Source organism: Hyla sarda, chromosome 1 (genome assembly GCF_029499605.1).
Source record: "Hyla sarda isolate aHylSar1 chromosome 1, aHylSar1.hap1, whole genome shotgun sequence".
Lineage (NCBI taxonomy): Eukaryota > Metazoa > Chordata > Amphibia > Anura > Hylidae > Hyla > Hyla sarda.
Window position 1 is genome coordinate 604,811,509 of NC_079189.1, and position 9,776 is coordinate 604,821,284.

At 42.6% G+C, this 9,776-nt stretch overlaps 1 protein-coding gene across 1 annotated transcript in view; it reads right to left on the minus strand.

Moving 5' to 3' along the window:
- LOC130295939 (zinc finger protein 160-like) overlaps positions 1-9,776 on the minus strand; it is a 115,581-nt gene that overhangs the window by 59,479 nt on the left and 46,326 nt on the right. The window lies entirely within an intron of this gene.

Genomic DNA, 9,776 nt, shown 5'->3' on the forward strand with positions numbered 1-9,776 from the left:
AATCTCCTTACTACTGGGATCACACACTGATAACACTGTAACAAACCTCCTCCTCATGTAATCTCCTTACTACTGGGATCACACACTGATAACACTGTAACAAACCTCCTCCTCATGTAATCTCCTTACTACTGGGATCACACACTGTAACAAACCTCCTCCTCATGTAATCTCCTTACTACTGGGATCACACACTGATAACACACTGTAACAAACCTCCTCCTCATGTAATCTCCTTACTACTGGGATCACACACTGATAACACACTGTAACAAACCTCCTCCTCATGTAATCTCCTTACTACTGGGATCACACACTGATAACACACTGTAACAAACCTCCTCCTCATGTAATCTCCTTACTACTGGGATCACACACTGTAACAAACCTTCTCCTCATGTAATCTCCTTACTACTGGGATCACACACTGATAACACACTGTAACAAACCTCCTCCTCATGTAATCTCCTTACTACTGGGATCACACACTGATAACACACTGTAACAAACCTCCTCCTCATGTAATCTCCTTACTACTGGGATCACACACTGATAACACACTGTAACAAACCTCCTCCTCATGTAATCTCCTTACTACTGGGATCACACACTGTAACAAACCTTCTCCTCATGTAATCTCCTTACTACTGGGATCACACACTGATAACACACTGTAACAAACCTCCTCCTCATGTAATCTCCTTACTACTGGGATCACACACTGTAACAAACCTCCTCCTCATGTAATCTCCTTACTACTGGGATCACACACTGATAACACACTGTAACAAACCTCCTCCTTATATAATCTCCTTACTACTGGGATCACACATTGATAACACACTGTAACAAACCTCCTCCTCATGTAATCTCCTTACTACTGGGATCACACACTGATAACACACTGTAACAAACCTCCTCCTCATGTAATCTCCTTACTACTAGGGTCACACACTGATAATACACTGTAACAAACCTCCTCCTCATGTAATCTCCTTACTACTGGGATCACACACTGATAACACACTGTAACAAACCTCCTCCTCATGTAATCTCCTTACTACTGGGATCACACACTGATAACACACTGTAACAAACCTCCTCCTCATGTAATCTCCTTACTACCGGGATCACACACTGATAACACACTGTAACAAACCTTCTCCTCATGTAATCTCCTTACTACTGGGATCACACACTGTAACAAACCTCCTCCTCATGTATTCTCCTTACTACTGGGATCACACACTGATAACACACTGTAACAAACCTCCTCCTTATATAATCTCCTTACTACTGGGATCACACACTGATAACACACTGTAACAAACCTCCTCCTCATGTAATCTCCTTACTACTGGGATCACACACTGTCACAAACCTCCTCCTCATGTAATCTCCTTACTACTGGGGTCACACACTGATAATACACTGTAACAAACCTCCTCCTCATGTAATCTCCTTACTACTGGGATCACACACTGATAACACACTGTAACAAACCTCCTCCTCATGTAATCTCCTTACTACTGGGATCACACACTGATAACACACTGTAACAAACCTTCTCCTCATGTAATCTCCTTACTACTGGGATCACACACTGATAACACACTGTAACATACACTGATAATACACTGTAACAAACCTCCTCCTCGTGTAATCTCCTTACTACTGGGATCACACACTGATAACACACTGTAACAAACCTCCTCCTCATGTAATCTCCTTACTACTGGGGTCACACACTGATAACACACTGTAACAAACCTCCTCCTCATGTAATCTCCTTACTACTGGGATCACACACTGATAACACACTGTAACAAACCTCCTCCTCATGTAATCTCATTACTACTGGGATCACACACTGATAACACACTGTAACAAACCTCCTCCTCATGTAATCTCCTTACTACTTGGGTCACACACTGATAACACTGTAACAAACCTCCTCCTCATGTAATCTCCTTACTACTGAGGTCACACACTGATAACACACTGTAACAAACCTCCTCCTCATGTAATCTCCTTACTACTGGGATGACACACTGTAACAAACCTCCTCATGTAATCTCCTTACTACTGGAGTCACACACTAATAACATACTGTAACAAATCTCCTCCTCATGTAATCTCCTTACTACTGGGATCACACACTGATAACACACTGTAACAAACCTCCTCCTGATGTAATCTCCTTACTACTGGGATCACACACTGAAAACACACTGTAACAAACCTCCTCCTCATGTAATCTCCTTACTACTGGGATCACACACTGATAACACACTGTAACAAACCTCCCCTCATGTAATCTCCTTACTACTGGGATCACACACTGATAACACACTGTAACAAACCTCCTCCTCATGTAATCTCCTTACTACTGGGGGTCACACACTGATAACACACTGTAACAAACCTCCTCCTCATGTAATCTCCTTACTACTGGAATCACACACTGATAACACACTGTAACAAACCTCCTCCTCATGTAATCTCCTTACTACTGGGGTCATACACGGATAACACACTGTAACAAACCTCCTCCTCATGTAATCTCCTTACTACTGGGATCACACACTGATAGCACAATGTAACAAACCTCCTCCTCATGTAATCTCCTTACTACTGAGATCACACACTGATAACACACTGTAACAAACCTCCTCCTCATGTAATCTCCTTACTACTGGGATCACACACTGTAACAAACCTTCTCCTCATGTAATCTCCTTACTACTGGGATCACACACTGTAACAAACCTTCTCCTCATGTAATCTCCTTACTACTGGGATCACACACTGATAACACACTGTAACAAACCTCCTCCTCATGTAATCTCCTTACTACTGGGATCACACACTGTAACAAACCTTCTCCTCATGTAATCTCCTTACTACTGGGATCACACACTGTAACAAACCTTCTCCTCATGTAATCTCCTTTCTACTGGGATCACACACTGATAACACACTGTAACAAACCTCCTCCTCATGTAATCTCCTTACTACTGGGATCACACACTGATAACACACTGTAACAAACCTCCTCCTCATGTAATCTCCTTACTACTGGGGTCACACACGGATAACACACTGTAACAAACCTCCTCCTCATGTAATCTCCTTACTACTGGGATCACACACTGATAACACACTGTAACAAACCTCCTCCTCATGTAATCTCCTTACTACTGGGATCACACACTGATAACACACTGTAACAAACCTCCTCCTCATGTAATCTCCTTACTACTGGGGTCACACACGGATAACACACTGTAACAAACCTCCTCCTCATGTAATCTCCTTACTACTGGGATCACACACTGATAACACACTGTAACAAACCTCCTCCTCATGTAATCTCCTTACTACTGGGATCACACACTGATAGCACACTGTAACAAACCTCCTCCTCATGTAATCTCCTTACTACTGGGATCACACACTGATAACACACTGTAACAAACCTCCTCCTCATGTAATCTCCTTACTACTGAGATCACACACTGATAACACACTGTAACAAACCTCCTCCTCATGTAATCTCCGTACTACTGGGATCACACACTGTAACAAACCTTCTCCTCATGTAATCTCCTTACTACTGGGATCACACACTGTAACAAACCTTCTCCTCATGTAATCTCCTTACTACTGGGATCACACACTGATAACACACTGTAACAAACCTCCTCCTCATGTAATCTCCTTACTACTGGGGTCACACACTGTAACAAACCTCCTCCTCATGTAATCTCCTTACTACTGGGATCACACACTGATAACACACTGTAACAAACCTCCTCCTCATGTAATCTCCTTACTACTGGGATCACACACTGATAACACACTGTAACAAACCTCCTCCTCATGTAATCTCCTTACTACTGGGATCACACACTGATAACACACTGTAACAAACCTCCTCCTCATGTAATCTCCTTACTACTGGGATCACACACTGTAACAAACCTTCTCCTCATGTAATCTCCTTACTACTGGGATCACACACTGTAACAAACCTTCTCCTCATGTAATTTCCTTACTACTGGGATCACACACTGATAACACACTGTAACAAACCTCCTCCTCATGTAATCTCCTTACTACTGGGATCACACACTGATAACACACTGTAACAAACCTCCTCCTCATGTAATCGCCTTACTACTGGGATCACACACTGATAACACACTGTAACAAACCTCCTCCTCATGTAATCTCCTTACTACTGGGATCACACACTGTAACAAACCTTCTCCTCATGTAATCTCCTTACTACTGGGATCACACACTGTAACAAACCTTCTCCTCGTGTAATCTCCTTACTACTGGGATCACACACTGATAACACACTGTAACAAACCTCCTCCTCATGTAATCTCCTTACTACTGGGATCACACACTGATAACACACTGTAACAAACCTCCTCCTCATGTAATCTCCTTACTACTGGGATCACACACTGATAACACACTGTAACAAACCTCCTCCTCATGTAATCTCCTTACTACTGGGGTCACACACTGATAACACACTGTAACAAACCTCCTCCTCATGTAATCTCCTTACTACTGGGATCACACACTGATAACACACTGTAACAAACCTCCTCCTCATGTAATCTCCTTACTACTGGGATCACACACTGATAACACACTGTAACAAACCTCCTCCTCATGTAATCTCCTTACTACTGGGATCACACACTGATAACACACTGTAACAAACCTCCTCCTCATGTAATCTCCTTACTACTGGGATCACACACTGATAACACACTGTAACAAACCTTCTCCTCATGTAATCTCCTTACTACTGGGATCACACACTGATAACACAGTGTAACAAACCTCCTCCTCATGTAATCTCCTTACTACTGGGATCACACACTGTAACAAACCTTCTCCTCATGTAATCTCCTTACTACCGGGATCACACACTGTAACAAACCTTCTCCTCATGTAATCTCCTTACTACTGGGATCACACACTGATAGCACACTGTAACAAACCTCCTCCTCATGTAATCTCCTTACTACTGAGATCACACACTGATAACACACTGTAACAAACCTCCTCCTCATGTAATCTCCTTACTACTGGGGTCACACACTGATAACACACTGTAACAAACCTCCTCCTCATGTAATCTCCTTACTACAGGGATCACACACTGATAACACACTGTAACAAACCTCCTCCTCATGTAATCTCCTTACTACTGAGATCACACACTGATAACACACTGTAACAAACCTCCTCCTCATGTAATCTCCTTACTACTGGGGTCACACACTGATAACACACTGTAACAAACCTCCTCCTCATGTAATCTCCATACTACTGGGATCACACACTGATAACACTGTAACAAACCTCCTCCTCATGTAATCTCCTTACTACTGAGATCACACACTGATAACACACTGTAACAAACCTCCTCCTCATGTAATCTCCTTACTACTGGGATCACACACTGTAACAAACCTTCTCCTCATGTAATCTCCTTACTACTGGGATCACACACTGATAACACACTGTAACAAACCTCCTCCTCATGTAATCTCCTTACTACTGAGATCACACACTGATAACACACTGTAACAAACCTCCTCCTCATGTAATCTCCTTACTACTGGGGTCACACACTGATAACACACTGTAACAAACCTCCTCCTCATGTAATCTCCTTACTACTGGGATCACACACTGATAACACACTGTAACAAACCTCCTCCTCATGTAATCTCCTTACTACTGGGATCACACACTGATAACACACTGTAACAAACCTCCTCCTCATGTAATCTCCTTACTACTGGGATCACACACTGATAACACACTGTAACAAACCTCCTCCTCATGTAATCTCCTTACTACTGGGATGACACACTGTAACAAACCTCCTCCTCATGTAATCTCCTTACTACTGGAGTCACACACTAATAACATACTGTAACAAATCTCCTCCTCATGTAATCTCCTTACTACTGGGATCACACACTGATAACACACTGTAACAAACCTCCTCCTGATGTAATCTCCTTACTACTGGGATCACACACTGAAAACACACTGTAACAAACCTCCTCCTCATGTAATCTCCTTACTACTGGGATCACACACTGATAACACACTGTAACAAACCTCCCCTCATGTAATCTCCTTACTACTGGGATCACACACTGATAACACACTGTAACAAACCTCCTCCTCATGTAATCTCCTTACTACTGGGGTCATACACGGATAACACACTGTAACAAACCTCCTCCTCATGTAATCTCCTTACTACTGGGGTCATACACGGATAACACACTGTAACAAACCTCCTCCTCATGTAATCTCCTTACTACTGGGATCACACACTGATAGCACAATGTAACAAACCTCCTCCTCATGTAATCTCCTTACTACTGAGATCACACACTGATAACACACTGTAACAAACCTCCTCCTCATGTAATCTCCTTACTACTGGGATCACACACTGTAACAAACCTTCTCCTCATGTAATCTCCTTACTACTGGGATCACACACTGTAACAAACCTTCTCCTCATGTAATCTCCTTACTACTGGGATCACACACTGATAACACACTGTAACAAACCTCCTCCTCATGTAATCTCCTTACTACTGGGATCACACACTGTAACAAACCTTCTCCTCATGTAATCTCCTTACTACTGGGATCACACACTGTAACAAACCTTCTCCTCATGTAATCTCCTTACTACTGGGATCACACACTGATAACACACTGTAACAAACCTCCTCCTCATGTAATCTCCTTACTACTGGGATCACACACTGATAACACACTGTAACAAACCTCCTCCTCATGTAATCTCCTTACTACTGGGATCACACACTGATAACACACTGTAACAAACCTCCTCCTCATGTAATCTCCTTACTACTGGGATCACACACTGATAACACACTGTAACAAACCTCCTCCTCATGTAATCTCCTTACTACTGGGATCACACACTGATAACACACTGTAACAAACCTCCTCCTCATGTAATCTCCTTACTACTGGGGTCACACACGGATAACACACTGTAACAAACCTCCTCCTCATGTAATCTCCTTACTACTGGGATCACACACTGATAACACACTGTAACAAACCTCCTCCTCATGTAATCTCCTTACTACTGGGATCACACACTGATAGCACACTGTAACAAACCTCCTCCTCATGTAATCTCCTTACTACTGGGATCACACACTGATAACACACTGTAACAAACCTCCTCCTCATGTAATCTCCTTACTACTGAGATCACACACTGATAACACACTGTAACAAACCTCCTCCTCATGTAATCTCCGTACTACTGGGATCACACACTGTAACAAACCTTCTCCTCATGTAATCTCCTTACTACTGGGATCACACACTGTAACAAACCTTCTCCTCATGTAATCTCCTTACTACTGGGATCACACACTGATAACACACTGTAACAAACCTCCTCCTCATGTAATCTCCTTACTACTGGGGTCACACACTGTAACAAACCTCCTCCTCATGTAATCTCCTTACTACTGGGATCACACACTGATAACACACTGTAACAAACCTCCTCCTCATGTAATCTCCTTACTACTGGGATCACACACTGATAACACACTGTAACAAACCTCCTCCTCATGTAATCTCCTTACTACTGGGATCACACACTGATAACACACTGTAACAAACCTCCTCCTCATGTAATCTCCTTACTACTGGGATCACACACTGTAACAAACCTTCTCCTCATGTAATCTCCTTACTACTGGGATCACACACTGTAACAAACCTTCTCCTCATGTAATCTCCTTACTACTGGGATCACACACTGATAACACACTGTAACAAACCTCCTCCTCATGTAATCTCCTTACTACTGGGATCACACACTGATAACACACTGTAACAAACCTCCTCCTCATGTAATCGCCTTACTACTGGGATCACACACTGATAACACACTGTAACAAACCTCCTCCTCATGTAATCTCCTTACTACTGGGATCACACACTGTAACAAACCTTCTCCTCATGTAATCTCCTTACTACTGGGATCACACACTGTAACAAACCTTCTCCTCGTGTAATCTCCTTACTACTGGGATCACACACTGATAACACACTGTAACAAACCTCCTCCTCATGTAATCTCCTTACTACTGGGATCACACACTGATAACACACTGTAACAAACCTCCTCCTCATGTAATCTCCTTACTACTGGGATCACACACTGATAACACACTGTAACAAACCTCCTCCTCATGTAATCTCCTTACTACTGGGGTCACACACTGATAACACACTGTAACAAACCTCCTCCTCATGTAATCTCCTTACTACTGGGATCACACACTGATAACACACTGTAACAAACCTCCTCCTCATGTAATCTCCTTACTACTGGGATCACACACTGATAACACACTGTAACAAACCTCCTCCTCATGTAATCTCCTTACTACTGGGATCACACACTGATAACACACTGTAACAAACCTCCTCCTCATGTAATCTCCTTACTACTGGGATCACACACTGATAACACACTGTAACAAAACTTCTCCTCATGTAATCTCCTTACTACTGGGATCACACACTGATAACACAGTGTAACAAACCTCCTCCTCATGTAATCTCCTTACTACTGGGATCACACACTGTAACAAACCTTCTCCTCATGTAATCTCCTTACTACCGGGATCACACACTGTAACAAACCTTCTCCTCATGTAATCTCCTTACTACTGGGATCACACACTGATAGCACACTGTAACAAACCTCCTCCTCATGTAATCTCCTTACTACTGAGATCACACACTGATAACACACTGTAACAAACCTCCTCCTCATGTAATCTCCTTACTACTGGGGTCACACACTGATAACACACTGTAACAAACCTCCTCCTCATGTAATCTCCTTACTACTGGGATCACACACTGATAACACACTGTAACAAACCTCCTCCTCATGTAATCTCCTTACTACTGGGATCACACACTGTAACAAACCTTCTCCTCATGTAATCTCCTTACTACCGGGATCACACACTGTAACAAACCTTCTCCTCATGTAATCTCCTTACTACTGGGATCACACACTGATAGCACACTGTAACAAACCTCCTCCTCATGTAATCTCCTTACTACTGAGATCACACACTGATAACACACTGTAACAAACCTCCTCCTCATGTAATCTCCTTACTACTGGGGTCACACACTGATAACACACTGTAACAAACCTCCTCCTCATGTAATCTCCTTACTACAGGGATCACACACTGATAACACACTGTAACAAACCTCCTCCTCATGTAATCTCCTTACTACTGAGATCACACACTGATAACACACTGTAACAAACCTCCTCCTCATGTAATCTCCTTACTACTGGGATCACACACTGTAACAAACCTTCTCCTCATGTAATCTCCTTACTACTGGGATCACACACTGATAACACACTGTAACAAACCTCCTCCTCATGTAATCTCCTTACTACTGAGATCACACACTGATAACACACTGTAACAAACCTCCTCCTCATGTAATCTCCTTACTACTGGGGTCACACACTGATAACACACTGTAACAAACCTCCTCCTCATGTAATCTCCATACTACTGGGATCACACACTGATAACACTGTAACAAACCTCCTCCTCATGTAATCTCCTTACTACTGAGATCACACACTGATAACACACTGTAACAAACCTCCTCCTCAT